A 14,502-nucleotide genomic window follows, 5' to 3' on the forward strand; every position below is an offset into this window, starting at 1 on the left:
GGGGAACCCCAGGTTCAGGGGCCAAATATAGTCACTCTTTTTGGCCCCAGGAGTAATGCGTCCTGCTAACCTAGGCTTAGAATTGTGGATAGAATTGTGCATATAGAGACCTCTGGCTTTGCCCGCAAAAGAAGGAATGTTGCTCAGAAGCCAAATAAGGGCCCTCATTCATTTTGCAGTTAAGAGCAGTGCTTTTTCTCTTAAAAAAATGTTTAGGGGTACTCTCATTTTCCTACTCATATTGAAATACTACCCCTCAATGAGGCCAAACTTAGATTCACAAAAGGTTTAGGGGTATGCGTACCCCTGCGTTTCCCCCAGACAAAAAGGACTGGTTAAGAGAAGCATGGATCTAGAACTGACTTTGAACATGCTCCAGGAAGCAGACGTACATCATTATGTGAAGTTCCTTTCTGGGGAACTCTGTTGGGGCAGGGAAGTTAGCAGCTCCTGTGTATGGATGAGGGCAGCCATATTTTTCCATCTAATTTTTGTGGTAGCAATATACTGTACAAATGATATGGGGGGGGCAGAAAGATGGCCACACTCATTGGTATATGGAGGTACATGGTGCATATTTTTTTCTCAGGAAGGAACTGTATGTTGCAACATGTAGCTTCTGGGGAAATCATCTGGGGAGATTTTCAGATGTATATTCAATGCATATGGCACTATCTAGCTGCTCCAAGTAGCTTAAAACAGATCCCTTGGATCAGTGGTTCCCAACTATTGGTTCATGGACCCCAGTGGGTCTGCATAACTCAATCATGAGGTCTGCAGCATTAGGGCTTTTTTTTCAGCTGGAACTCAGTTCTGGCACCTCTCAGCTGGGTGCCAGTGCCATGAAGCATTCATTGCAAGTTCTGGCACTTCTTACTCTAGAAAAATAGCACTGTTTGGCACCATTCGCATAACAAAAACAACCATAGGGATATCAAAATTTTCAAAAGTAGGGAGTCCATGGCTTGGCTTTTTAAAAAACAGAGGGTCTGCAGTACTTAACTAATTGGAAACCACTGCCTTAGATCATCTCATAATACTTTAAAATAAATAAATTAAACAATGCTGATTTTTAAGGGTTTTTCAGCTTGGGTCTCATCTTGCATGGAAACAGGTCAAGAGGTTGTAAACTTTATCTGCACTGTTAAAGACAGATCATCTAGAGGAGAAAGTCAAGCATCTTGAGAAGGTGATTCAGAACCTTGCAAAGACATAAAAGGTATCCAACTGAACTTTTATCTCGGACTTGATTTCACCATGACTTATAAATGTTTCAGCCCTGTGTAAAACTGCAGAAGAGTGCAATGGGGGAGGTAAAACTTGCAGAGTCAGCTTTTTGTCTGTAATTTGATGACACACAAAGATGAAATGCAGAACTTTCTACCCTGTAATTAATGTTTGATAAATTACAGGTCTTTTAGTTGCTTGATCAATTTCATTTTAATACGCCTCCCATATTATCAAAAGCTCAACATCAATACCTTTCTGAAATGTTGAAGGAAGAGTATTTTCTTTTTCATCTGTATTCGGTATACAGCGGCACACACACAGTGAATTGTTAAATTGTGGAATTCACTGCTAGAATATATGTCTTGATGGTCACTAATTTACACAGCTTCAAAAAGGGATGAAAGAAATTAATGGAGGATAAGGCTATCATAGGTAGGGTATAGAATTTATTATTATTATTGTTATTAGACTTGTTGGTCACTTAGTCATGATTAAAAAGCATCTTGTATCGTTTGACATTTGGCAACCCTAATTGGCAGAAGCACTAGTCCCAACTTGTGTATTTGGCAACCTAGTCTCACTCACTGGAGTGGTGAGTGGGCTTGCACATTCCTATGACCCTTGTGAGTGAAGCCACCAGGAGTCTGGTACTCCCAGCAGGGTCACCCAAGGCAGTAAGGTCAAAGGGGAGCAGTTAGACATAGTAATTTAATATTATTTGGGACAAGTAAACTTGTAATATACAGTGGTACCTCGGTTTACGAACTGTCCTGTTTACGAATGATTCGGTTTACGAACTCTGCAAAACCAGAAGTAGTGTTTCGGTTTGCGAACTTTACCTCAGTCTACAAATGGAAGCCTAACGGTGGAAGGGCACTGGTGGTGGGAGGCCTCATTAGGGAAAGAGCGCCTTGGTTTAAGAATGGATTTGGTTTAAGAACGGACTTCAGGAATGGATTAAGTTCATAAACCGAGGTACCACTGTATTCACATACAAAGCTTTTAAAAACATGTCTTGGGCATCTTTATTCTATTCTTTTATTCTATCCTTTTAAAAGATAAGAAAACTATTTTTAACTGGATTGAAAACTTGTGAGCTATGCAGAACAGAATGTATCGATTTTGATAAAATATGGATAGCAATCAGAACAGAACTGTTTATTTTTCAGTGTGTTTGTTTGTGAGTGGTTTTTGCTTACAGGACACCTAAAAATCAAAGAAGCACGTTTGGTCTGGCAGATGACCAATGTGAGCAATCTGAACTTTTCCTACTTTATGTTACAATCTTTGGCCCTAATCAAATAGAGGATGTTCCAGTTCATGTGAAGAGGACGATATTGAGACAACTCTATCCTGGATCTTGGCAAAGAGGAAGGTTGTTTCCACAACTGGATTTCTGGATCCTATTGGATAAGACAGGGCTTCACAATCCCTGGTGTGCTCAAAGACATTTCTGTCTCAGAGCCAGCTCAGAGAAGGCAATTGTGGAAGAAAGATTGTGAAGGAAAGAAAAATTGTGGAAGAATTGCAATTTTGGCAGAGAAGTCGAGGCAGAGAAGCCAATTTGGGGTGGGAAAGGCTTAGAACTTAGACTATGGAACTGAGAAGACTGAGGAGATCAATGGGCATTGCAATTCACAAAAAGTATTACAATTCTTAATACAGTGAAATTACAAGTCTTAATATAGTGAAATGTGTCACCACCATTCACTTTCCCCTCTACTTCTGCTTGTTACAGGAGCCATAGCCCGGGTCCAGAGTGTGTGTGTGGGGTGTGTGTGTGTGCATATCCCCCGCCCTTGGTGTGTCTGAATTAAGGGTTTGTCTGCCGAGGTCAGATAATTCCTTCACTTCAGTTTTGATTCCTCATTTCCAGGGTTATTCTTCACTAAGGAGAAAATACCCTTGCTGTAACATTTAGCAAATAAAACTGCAAACAATCATTTTCGGTCAGATTGTTTATCCCAATATCCTTGCATTTCCCATTTGCAAAGAAAGGATCCTGCGCTCTGTCTCAGGCCTGATTAACCTGGGCATGCACAGCAAAGCTGATGTTTAAAGTTCACAATCTAGTTCCACCCTAACAGGGGTTCGTGACAACTTGTTACCCCACAGTCTTCCAGTGACTTAAAACACTATTAAAAGCATACAGTAATTAATTATAACATAAAGCAGAATAAGAACAACCCCCATAACAGCTGCAGAAAGCTTTGACAGTGCACTAACAACAAAAGAACATCACTTTCAATCCAGTGAAAGCCTGAGGAGGGAAGGGGAGAAGATAAATAATTACCTGGTGCTAAAAAGGATAGTTTTGGACAGGGAGCCACAACTGAAAAGCCTTGTCACCACCCTCGGAGGGGACAGTACATGACAACAGCATTCATTTTGACAATAACAGGGACACACTTGAGCAGGTCAGTCCTTGGGACTTTCAGTCCCTCAGATTGCAATAAGATTTACTTCCAAAGAAAGGCACAGGACTGTAAACATGGCTATTATCTATTTGCATAGGAGACATTTAATCAATGAATAAATACGGAAATGAGGCATCTGCAGTATCAGATAGGAGCTCTGCTGGATCTCTTACAAGGCCTGTGTAGTACAGATTCCTGCTCCCCACAGGGCTCAGCTTACAGTGGAAGGTAACTCTGCTGGAGAGGAGGGAAAGTTCTTCACTCAAAGCTCAAAACAACAAAACAAAACAGGGCTAACATGGTCTCATGGAGAAACAAAGGAATTCTGAAAGTCACAGGAGATATCTATGCCACAACATAAATCTAATCTATACATCTTCCAAACCTCGCTGTGAAGCATCAAGACAAAACCACTCTCTCAAGAAAGTCACCCTCACACTCCTTCCCTTCTCCTCCTACTCAAGCACAGCAAGTGACAAGCTAGTGATCTGAGTTTTTTTAATATTTGTTTGGCCATCCTCTTGCTCTCCTTTTCCCTCCCCCATAAAAGATTATGGTTGATATTTCTAAGGAATGACCTAGTTTAATTTTAAAAGGAAGAGACTCGAATGCAGCATACTCACTTATTGCATGATCCCACGAGATGGGTGCTCACAGTAAGCTCTGCCTCTTGGTTTTGTGCCTTATATATACCTATGTAAGCAGCTATTATGAGGACTCTGACCCTCCCAGCAAGTGACTCATTAGCTTCCCAACTCAGTAGGCGTCTCTAAAATGGGAAACCTCTGCCTGGGCTTTACCACTAGGGCACAGGGTAAGGCTCATATGAAAGAATACTCCTCTATCCCAAAACTACCACTAGTATAACTAGCCCTCAAAACCCTCTCCCCAGAAAAAACTAGACTTGAAGGACAAGAGTTATAGCCTGTCAGGGACTGATCAGATGGGGCAGAGTGGTGAAGACTGCCACTCCAAGAGGCTTCCAAGGTGGGGGCAGATGAAGATGGCATGGACCCAGGTTTGGTGTGGGTGGGTGGGTGGCAAACAAGACACACCCCAGAAGAAGAAGAAGAGAAGAGCTTGGAAGCAATGGAGAGTGAGGAACAGGAGCATGTGCTAGTCCTGAACAGAGATAGGGGTCAGGTGTGCTAGATACAGTACAGAAGCCAGTTGACAGGAAGGTTTGCTAGGGTAACTGGGTATCAGGTGACAGAAAAGGGGAGTCTTTTAGCAAGGTGTGCTGGGAAGAAAGAAGGAGAAAGTGAAAAAAGACTGGGACCCATCTTGGGCAGGATGGCTGAAGGCAGGTTGGGAGAGATGCCTTGGACTCCAAGGCTGCATTGCTGTGGGGGATAAGCAGCTCTTGAAAGGACCATGCTGTAAGATCTGGACTCCCTCCATGCAGACTGAAGGCCTAAATAGGCAAATAAACCCTATTTCTTAAAGCTACGACCAGAGGCATCTTTCCCATTGGGGTTACTGGAGTGTTGCTCCAGGGCGCCGGCCTCTCAGAGGTGCTCCAGCAAGTGGGGGAGCTGCGTGGCTTTGCTGGCGGCCTCCCGTTTCCCTGCACGCCAGCCAGCTGCGCCTTGCCAACCATATGGCTGGCTGGCGTGCAGTGCTCTCTCTCTCTCTTTTGCCCGCCTGCCCTGTGGGAAGAGTGAGGTGGGCAGTGGCGAGGGGGAAGCAGAGTGCGAGGAGGAGGAGGGTTGAAGGAAGGAAGGAAGGAAGGAAGGAGAAGAAGAGGAGGCGGCACCCCCTGACTTGCTCCGGTTCTTCCTCCTGTATCCTGCCTCGGAGCCACCACGCTGGGTTTGCAGCCCCTTGCCCGTCCTGTTCAGCTACATCTAGCCCGAGCCGTTAAGCCGTTAGTAGCAGCAGCAGCTGCCCTGGTTTCTTTCTCTTCCTGGAATTGTGCCCTGTGCTTAATGTTATGGGCAACTCTATCCCGGAGAAGGGAAGCCTCCTCCCTTTCTTCTTCTTCTTCTTCTTCTTCTTCTTCTTCTTCTTCTTCTTCTTCTTCTTCTTCTTCTTCTTCTTCTTCTTCTTCTTCTTCCTCCTCCTCCTCCTCCTCCTCCTCCTCCTCCTCCTTCTCTGCCCCCCCCAACCCACCAAGAAGGTCCCTAGGGGTTGTAAAGCAAGCTGGCCATCACCCACTCACTCCAAGTCCTGTGAAAAATATCATCATCATCATCATCATCATTATTATTATTACTACTACTACTACTACTACTAGTACTGCCCTCCACCCATAGATATCAGGGCGGCTCACAGTCTGAAACTACAGTACTATGCACATGTTAAAAACTAGAACAAAGGCAAACCAAATCAAGCCAGCAACCTTCCTTTCCCTTATTTGTGAAACAAGCCTGTTAATTGCCTCTCCAACTAAAAAAAAAGACACTGAAGGTTTTTGAGATCAATGCAAGCTAAAAAGCATTGCAGGGGGTTGGGCTAGATGACCCGCAGGGTCCCTTCCAATTCGATGTTTTTCTGAAAAACACACGCGCACAACCAAACTATGGTCCCTCTGCAGTCCTTGCCCCAAGCAACTGTGTGAGAGACATCCTCCCCAGAAAGTGTGTCTTGTCTTGCTACCTGTGGTTTTTGGTCTCTTGCCAGCCCCCTCCCCCCAATCTATTCTCCAATATTACATTTTCCTCTGGTTGAGACTTAAAACAGAAAGCCCTAATTCCCAGCTGTGTTTCTTGCTGCAGTCCTACTGTCTACTCAGAAGTAAGGTCCTATTAGATTCAGCAGAGCTTACTTTCCAGTAAGTGCTGGTAGGGATGCAGCCTTTGTGACCCAAGTTTTGGGTCCTTTTTAGGTTCAGGATGTCACTGCTTTACACCCACCCACCCACAATATTTGAAAAAGTCAGCTTTGTACTTAAACACAAATTGGCCTGGAACTTAATTGTGTCTTTATTAATTTATTTAAAGAACAACAAACTGGTGGTTGCTTTAACTTTTTGATATGTGGTGATTTGAATCATGAGTTTGAATTAGAAGAACTGCTGAATCTTGAATGAGTCTTGCTTTGGAATTGAGGACTTCAATAGATTTTTCTTCTGCCTTTTCATTTTATTTCATTTTCTTTTCATTTGTTCCAAGGGGTTGTTAGAGATAATGTGTAAGTGTGTCAGCTCCCTAAAAAAAAAAAAAGGCCAACAACTCTGGGAACCTTTCCTAAAAAAGGTCAACAACTTTGGGGTTGCCCCCCCTTAAAAAAGGTTGTTAGAGGGTTTTTTTTTCCTCTGGTGGCAGATGACAGAAGCTATGACACCACGAGACCAGTGTAAAACCAAATCAAATAAAGGTTTTATTACAAAACAACAAACAGCAAAGTTTGTGGGTGTTTTTCCTTCAGGCAAATTCAAGCTGCAGCTTTTCCTCCTTTTGTGGTCATGACCAGCTGTACCCAATCTGCTCAAAGCTGTTCTTAAAGGTACAAACATCTTTACTGTTTCTTTGCAGAATGACTCCCAACAGTCCTGGCTTTGACAGTCTCGCTGTGTCTTAATTCTTCAAAGGGACACAAACCCTGGGTGAGTGCCTGGAATGCCCCTGGAATCTTGCTATCACTCGGCAGAGAAAGGGAGATGCTTTTGTAACGACGATTTTATTGCTGGTTTGTGTTATATTGTTTTGCTGCTATGGTTTGTGGTTGCTGCCTTATTGTGAGCTGTTATGAGTGCAGCCCTATGCAGGAAAGTGTTTTTGAAATAATTGTAATTAGAAAATTATATTAATTTAGGAGTGGCTAAATTGTGGTAATGAAAAGTAATGCATTTACTAATATAAAGCTTTAAAGAAAAACAGGAGCCACCAAGTGGTAGAGGCTGGTAGTGTTTAATCGGACTCTACCAGTCTAGGCACACCATCTTAACCAAGTGAATTTCCTAACTTTCATCTGTTCTCTTGTTTGCTTATTTTCAGCTACACTAACGTCAAGATATTCCCTTGAGCCTGTGTTGAGGACCAGCATCTAAACCACTTTAAAGGTTTAATTCAAACTGTGTGGAATCATCTTGGGTTTATGAACTCAAATAGAATTGCTGAATTCTAACTCCTATATATACAGTAAAGAGACAAATTGCTTTGCCCTTGATTACTATTATTGCTGCCCTTTATTAACTAAACTAACTAACTAACTAACTAACTAACTAACTAACTAACTATTGGCTCCTATATTACTTCCAGTATTGCGTTCCCAGCATTGATATACAATGGTACCTCGGGTTACAGATGCATCAGGTTACATACGCTTCTGGTTACAGACTCTGCTAACCCAGAAATAGTACCTCAGATTAATAACTTTGCTTCAGGATGAGAACAAAAACCATGCGGTGGCGGCACAGCGGCAGCGGGAGGCCCCATTAGCTAAAGTGGTACTTCAGGTTAAAAACAGTTTCAGGTTAAGAACGGACCTCCAGAACGAATTAAGTTCTTAACCCGAGGTACCACTGTACTGAATTTTGCAACTAGGATGGGACATACTGTAAAATATATGCCAACATTTCAGTGAGTCTCCCTGCCCCCATAATTGTAGTTCTGCCCATGCCATAACCATGCAGCAGTGCTCTGTGCCAGTTCACCTGTTTATATTCTTTTGCCGGCGTCATTTTTTTGTCTTTTCAACAAACCCTTTGGGGAGTTTTGATTGGTTAATTAATTCATTTTGGAATTTTGGAAGTGCCCTGAATTTATCACTGCATTTTTGAATTTTTGTTGGGCAACTTTTAATAGGTAAGAAATCAAATTACAAAAGATGTGTTCCTAACTGGATTAAACCTTCATGCTCATTTATTGTAAAAAGATCACAGTTCTTTATTAATACTTTTTGCATCCGTGCACCTTGACTGAAATACTTCCTTCCAAAACAAAGAAAAAAGGCACCAGCGTTGATCTTACACCAGGTAAAGTTTTTTCTGTATTTCTCTTATTGCCAGTTGTATTTTTCTACAAAACGTGGTGCCGGAGCTCACCATGAATGCCTCCCTTGTTATCTTAGAATGGCAATGGTACCCACCTGAGAGGTGCTGGAACTGAGTCCCAGTGAGTTCTGGCTGAAACAAAGCCCTGCTTATTGCATCTCTAACTGCATTCAGTTGAATTATTACATACTCTTTATTTTCCCATATCCATTCATTTAGGAATACCTACCATTTCGGGATACTTATTGTTCTACCCTGTGAGACCTTGGCTGCTTAAACTGGGATGTGGGGAGATTTCAGTCTGGGCCATATTGCGTTAGTAGAGGAGCTCAGTGTGGGATGGTGTGGGCATGGGTGATTCTGGGTGTGAGTGGGGCAGGATGTTGCAGTAGGAGGTGCATGTGTTATTGCCAGGTGTGATCCACTTCACACCTAACCACTGCATGACACTGTCATATTCCATAACTAAAGGAATAGGCATTGCATATAACACTTTGCAAACAGTCCAGTCCGGGCAAACTTCAGAAATAGATCTCTGCCTGCCATGCCTTATTTTGCCAGCAGAGACTAGCAGATTGCATTATGCATTTACAAATCTCAGTATTTTTTGTTTTGTTTTGGCTTCTTATAATTCCCACGTGACACCAGGTACTTTCTACTAATACCCATGCCTTTTAAAATGTAAACATAGTGGTGGCAAAAACCCCGAAACCTCTTCTTAGGCCTATGCATGCTTGCACTGCCTTGGAACACCCCAGAATGAATACATGTTTTTGCACCACCCTGTTGAGAAAGAAGACATGCAGCATTATCCTTAAACATATCAAAGAAGAAGAAGATAGGGAGGGAGCTGGCCGGGGTTTCAATTTCTGTTTGCTTTCTTGGAAGATGACATTCTTTTCACATGGTATTAGGTTATTGGATCAGCAAGTATTTAAAGCTTCCTCGTTCTATATATATATATTGCTCTGTAGTTTTACAACAATAACATTACTATGTGACAATTTGGAGAACATATCTTATGTCACATTTTAATGTGGTAGGGAGGATCCTTCTGATGTTGTAGATATGGTAACACTTCGAGTATCACAAACAAGCTCAGCATGTCCTCTTGCATGAGAATAGGTGAATGTTTTGGTTCTCTATCATATCACTTAATCAGCATCATCATCATTTATTTGTATCTCACCCTCCCTGGCTGAAACTGGGCTCAGGGCAGCTAACATCAGATATATAACATTGGTATAAAATCAAAAAACTGATGTGCTTAAAATATCCTAGCAAATTGCCAAGGTATTTCTTTCCATGATATAGAAAATCAGGTACAGTAATAATAATTGTGTTTGTATACAGGGGCAGCTGGTGCTTATTAGGGTTCATAGGGCAGAAGATAGGGAGAACCAACATCAATAGGGGCCAGAGCCAATGTCAGGAGGAGCAAACTAGTGGTTGTTTTGTCCTCCTCTTCCTGCCGAATTCTACAAGGGAAACATTGAGACTAATGAGACCTAAACCATAGAAATTTGTTATGGTTTCAGACCAGGCTTAGATCTTGTTGAGTAAATGACATCTTGGTCTACAATTCTGTGAAATCTAAACAGCTCGCCAGGCAGTTTTGTTGTTGTTTAGTCGTCTTAGTTGTGTTTGACTCTCCGTGACCCTATGAACCAGAGCATGCCTTGGAAACTCTCACTTTCTTCTCAAAGCTTCTCCTTTTTGTCTATGGAGTTTTCTTGGCAAAATACTGGAGTGGTTTGCCAGTTCCTACTCCAAGTGGATCACATTTAGTCTAAACCAGGCTTCCTCAACCTCAGCCCTCCAGATGTTTTGAGACTACAATTCCCATCATCCCTGACCACTGGTCCTGCTAGCTAGGGATCATGGGAGTTGTAGGCCAAAAACATCTGGAGGGCCGAGGTTGAGGAAGCCTGGTCTAAACTCTCGGCTATGACCTTTCCGTCTTTGGTGGTCCTGCATGGCATAGCTCATAGCTTTTTGCAGTTCTTCAAGCCCCTAGGACCCTCGTAGCTACAGGACCGCCTCTCCTGGTATGCCCCATGGAGGACCTTAAGGTCCACAGATAACAACACTTTGGAGGTCCTGAGCAGCAAGGTGGTTAGATTGGGCTCAACTAGGGCCAGGGCCTTTTCAGTACTGGCCCCAACTTGGTGGAACACTCTGTCACAAGAGACCAGGGCCCTGTGGGATTTGACATCTTTCTGCAGGGCCTGCAAGACGGAGCTGTTCTGCCTGGCCTTTGGTTTGGACCCAGTCTGACCCATATGTTTCCCTCCCCATATGGTTTTGATTTATGGGCTACTACTAAAATGAGGCTGCATTTTAAATTGTATTTTAACCCGTATTTTAATTAACTGGTTTTTCTTTTTCTTTTATGTTTTGTTGTGATTTTATTGGTGTTAGCTACCCTGAGCCTGGTTCTGGTCGGGGAGGGCGGGGTATAAATAAAAAAATTATTATATTATTATATTATTATTATTATTCGCCGTGACAAGGCAGTGATCCATGAAGGGGCCCCAGACAATGAGCTAACACTAAAAACATTGCATGTGCCAATTCACTTTTCCTGGGCCAAACTGGAAGCAGAAAGGCGGCCTTCTGCGAAATGGATCAGTTGACCCAAAGGCGCTCCCTCAGTGGCATGACCAGGAATATAAAAGGAACCGTTCAAGGAATACCATGTTCAGCGGCTCTTCAATCGAGCAGAAAGCTGCTCTTTAAGGGCTGAAACTGAGAAGCTTCTACACCAAATGGAAAGGAGGCTTACTAGAGTTGACATTCAGAGAAGCAATGCTGGCCACTCTCTGCTTACGTGGGGGCAATGTTCTGGTGCCCCGTGCACACATGTGACAGTCACGTAAATTGGGCGCACCCTCTAAACACCCTTTAAATGCCCTCTCTGCCACTCTCTCTCCAATCCAGATCAAAAATATTGTACTAAAAATGCAACGACTGGAATTGAAGCTCTGGGATTGGCAGGAGGCTGGAAAAGTAGTGGTGGTGGCAGCTACTGTGCACACCAGCTGTTAGGCTGGGAGGCTGAGCAGCCTAACAAAGTCCCGCTGTGTCTCCAGTCTCTTCTTTGCCCTCGCAGAAATCCTCTTTGGGTTCCAGGGAAGGGTGCCATCACAAGCCACAAGGACTCTCCATTTCCAAGTATGAATTAAATGATTTAATTATTTCCCGGCGTTGCATGTCTACATGGTCACGTGTGAGTCAATCATGCCCAAGTGTGAGATGCCTGTATGTTATTACCCCTAGAATAGGTTTTCAAAACAACAGGTGTGTGAGTCCTGTGCTGGTGAATCTGGAGGAGCAGTCTACTTTTCAAAGGAGTTACACATGATGCAGGTAAGTTTTTGGAAGTATCTAGACAGGAAAGCAACTGCTCACCCCAGCCCACAAAGTGTGAATTCTCCACACCAGAAGATACGGGACACAGCCTTCTGGAATGACTGCTTGAAGCAACCCTAGCCCAGTTGAATGTGGGTGTGTGGGTGTATATATATATATATATATATACTTGCTTTCGTAGATTTTCACGGGTACAGGAATGCAGGTTTTGGTGTCCTCGGGTGTCTTCCCGTGTAAAAGTTGGGGTGTCTAGGCGACGTTTCGACGAGGTCTCACTCGTCAGCACCAGCCTGAAGATGACGAGTGAGACCTCGTCGAAACGTCGCCTAGACACCCCAACTTTTACACGGGAAGACACCCGAGGACACCAAAACCTGCATATATATATACATATATATAACCAAGGAGGCTATATCCCTACCTAAACCGAAACTACGGTACTCACACTGTGTCCACATTGCAAAGTGTGGTTTCTCATATTTAATTAACCTTATTGATGTGTGTGTGTGTGTTTATACTCTCATTGTGGGCTTTTTAGCAGGTATTTTACATTTACAAGGAGGAGAAGAAATGGAGGAGAGGATGGAAATGATAGTATCAATACTTACATCCCATACAGATAAACATCTCAGTGCCCATTGCTGTAATTAAATAAAAACTGAAAGATCAAATTTGGAATTTAATCCTACCAGCTGTAATGTTTTAAATAAAAATATTAAACGTGCTTCTTGTTGTTTTAGTGTTTTTTTAATGTCCCGTTTACTATATTTCCCAGGAACGAATTGCCAGATGCCAAAGAACAGTAAGTCCATATCACTATGTTTCATTTCGAGATAGTGCTGCGTTAAAGGAGCCTTGACTACCTTGTTACGGATTCTTGATCTATGCTCACCTATGCGTAATTTAAGGGGAACGTGTCGTATTTCCTATGTATAATTTGTCACATGGGCAACAAATACAATAGAGGACATTTTTGGAGTTACAGTCATACCTCATGTTACGCCCACTTCATGTTACGTTCTTTCAGGTTACATCCCAGTGACCCGGAAGTACCGGAAAGGGTTACTTCTGGGTTTTGCTGCTCGCGCATGCACAGAAGCACAAAATGACATCATGCGCATGCGCAGAAGTTGCCAATCGCAACCTGTGCATGCACAGACATGCCACTGCGGGTTGCGCTCTTTTCATGTTGCGAACAGGCCTCCGGAATGGATCCCGTTTGCAACCAGAGGTACCACTGTACAAGTGATTGTTGAATTAATTGTAAATGCAAAGTGCATGTGTGCGCTCTTAATTTCTTTCACTTGCGGGCTGTACGGGCACATGTTACAATGCCCACAATTATAGTAACCCCTAGTGGTGGTGGTTGGTAATTTGAGGCAGTCAGCTCTGACTAATTGATTGTGTAGGGATCCTTTCTTCCTTAAACCCAAAAGGGGAGGATCTTTGCAGCCGGGGATATCCTCGATTATATGCCAGTGTTTATTTATTCTTATGTAGCTGGCAAGGGGTGTATAGTCCAATGCCGTGGTAAGGTGTGTTTGAGATGTGTTGCTACAGTTAAGTCGTGGTTTAAGCAGATCATTCCGGTCTAAACCGTTTTGCGCGTCTAAGCGTTTCCTGCACAGTGTTACTAACTATTGGTTAGGGCTCTGCTTAGTTGCCCTGCTGCTCTTCTATAATCATTTTCTTCAGTAGCATTCTTTTTTAACCTTACCAGCTGCCCATGAGGTAGATTTTTTCTTAAACGCAGTGGATGACTGGAAGAGAAATGAAGCAGAGTATACCGATCTGTGGGTTTCTTATAGGGCTTGAAATAGCACTGGCTCTTCCCCATCTTGATTTTCCTGGGCAGGCTAGCTGTGGAAACAGAGCTGGGAATCTTACTATTTCTCATGTGGAATGCTTGGCTTATATGCCAAAACAGCACTATCCACACATACCAGGAAGGTATTGGCAGACTTTTGGTAAACCCGATGTTTCTTTAAAAACCTTATGGCAGCATCACGAGAAGATCAAGCACATTTTGTTGATAGGAAATCTTGAGAAGTGAACCATTTGAAAAAAGGACCTCTACATAGTTACAAACACCACATTTATATTAGCTGTATAGGTCTGAATTTACCTGCATAAAGATTTCTCAGACAGTGACTAGTTTAATACCTTTAATTGTTGCAGTTCACAACAGCAATTCAAATATGAAATTAAATATAAGCAACACTGATTTCCTGATAATTAAGCACTTATTTAAAAATGAGTGGACTCTCCTTCATTTGAGGTTTTTGTGCAGAGGCTGGATGGCCATCTGCCATGGATGCTTTAATTGACATTCCTGCATCGCAGGGGGTTGGACTAGATGTCCCTTGGAGTCCATTCCAACTCTAGAATTATATGATTCTAAGATCCACAGATTAGAATGACAAATGGTTATTATTGCATGCTGCTGCCAAATATAATCCGGTCACTTTCTTTGAATTAATTTGAGAAACTCCAGCGGGTGCAGAATGCTGCAGCGAGACCACATTCACCCGGTGCTATACCAGCTGC

General features: G+C 42.8%; 1 protein-coding gene and 1 long non-coding RNA gene across 2 annotated transcripts in view; both read right to left on the reverse strand.

Annotated features, from left to right (window-relative positions):
* The window catches only part of ASAH2 (N-acylsphingosine amidohydrolase 2), a 39,601-nt gene extending 35,309 nt beyond the window's left edge, over positions 1 to 4,292 (reverse strand). The window contains exon 1 of the mRNA XM_081912968.1: positions 4,271 to 4,292. The gene's annotated coding sequence lies outside the window, so the exon portion shown is untranslated. The remainder of the gene's footprint in view (positions 1 to 4,270) is intronic.
* The window catches only part of LOC309370888, a 238,162-nt gene that overhangs the window by 87,281 nt on the left and 136,379 nt on the right, over positions 1 to 14,502 (reverse strand). The window lies entirely within an intron of this gene.

Source organism: Podarcis melisellensis, assembly GCF_964234715.1.
Source record: "Podarcis melisellensis genome assembly, chromosome: 5".
Lineage (NCBI taxonomy): Eukaryota > Metazoa > Chordata > Lepidosauria > Squamata > Lacertidae > Podarcis > Podarcis melisellensis.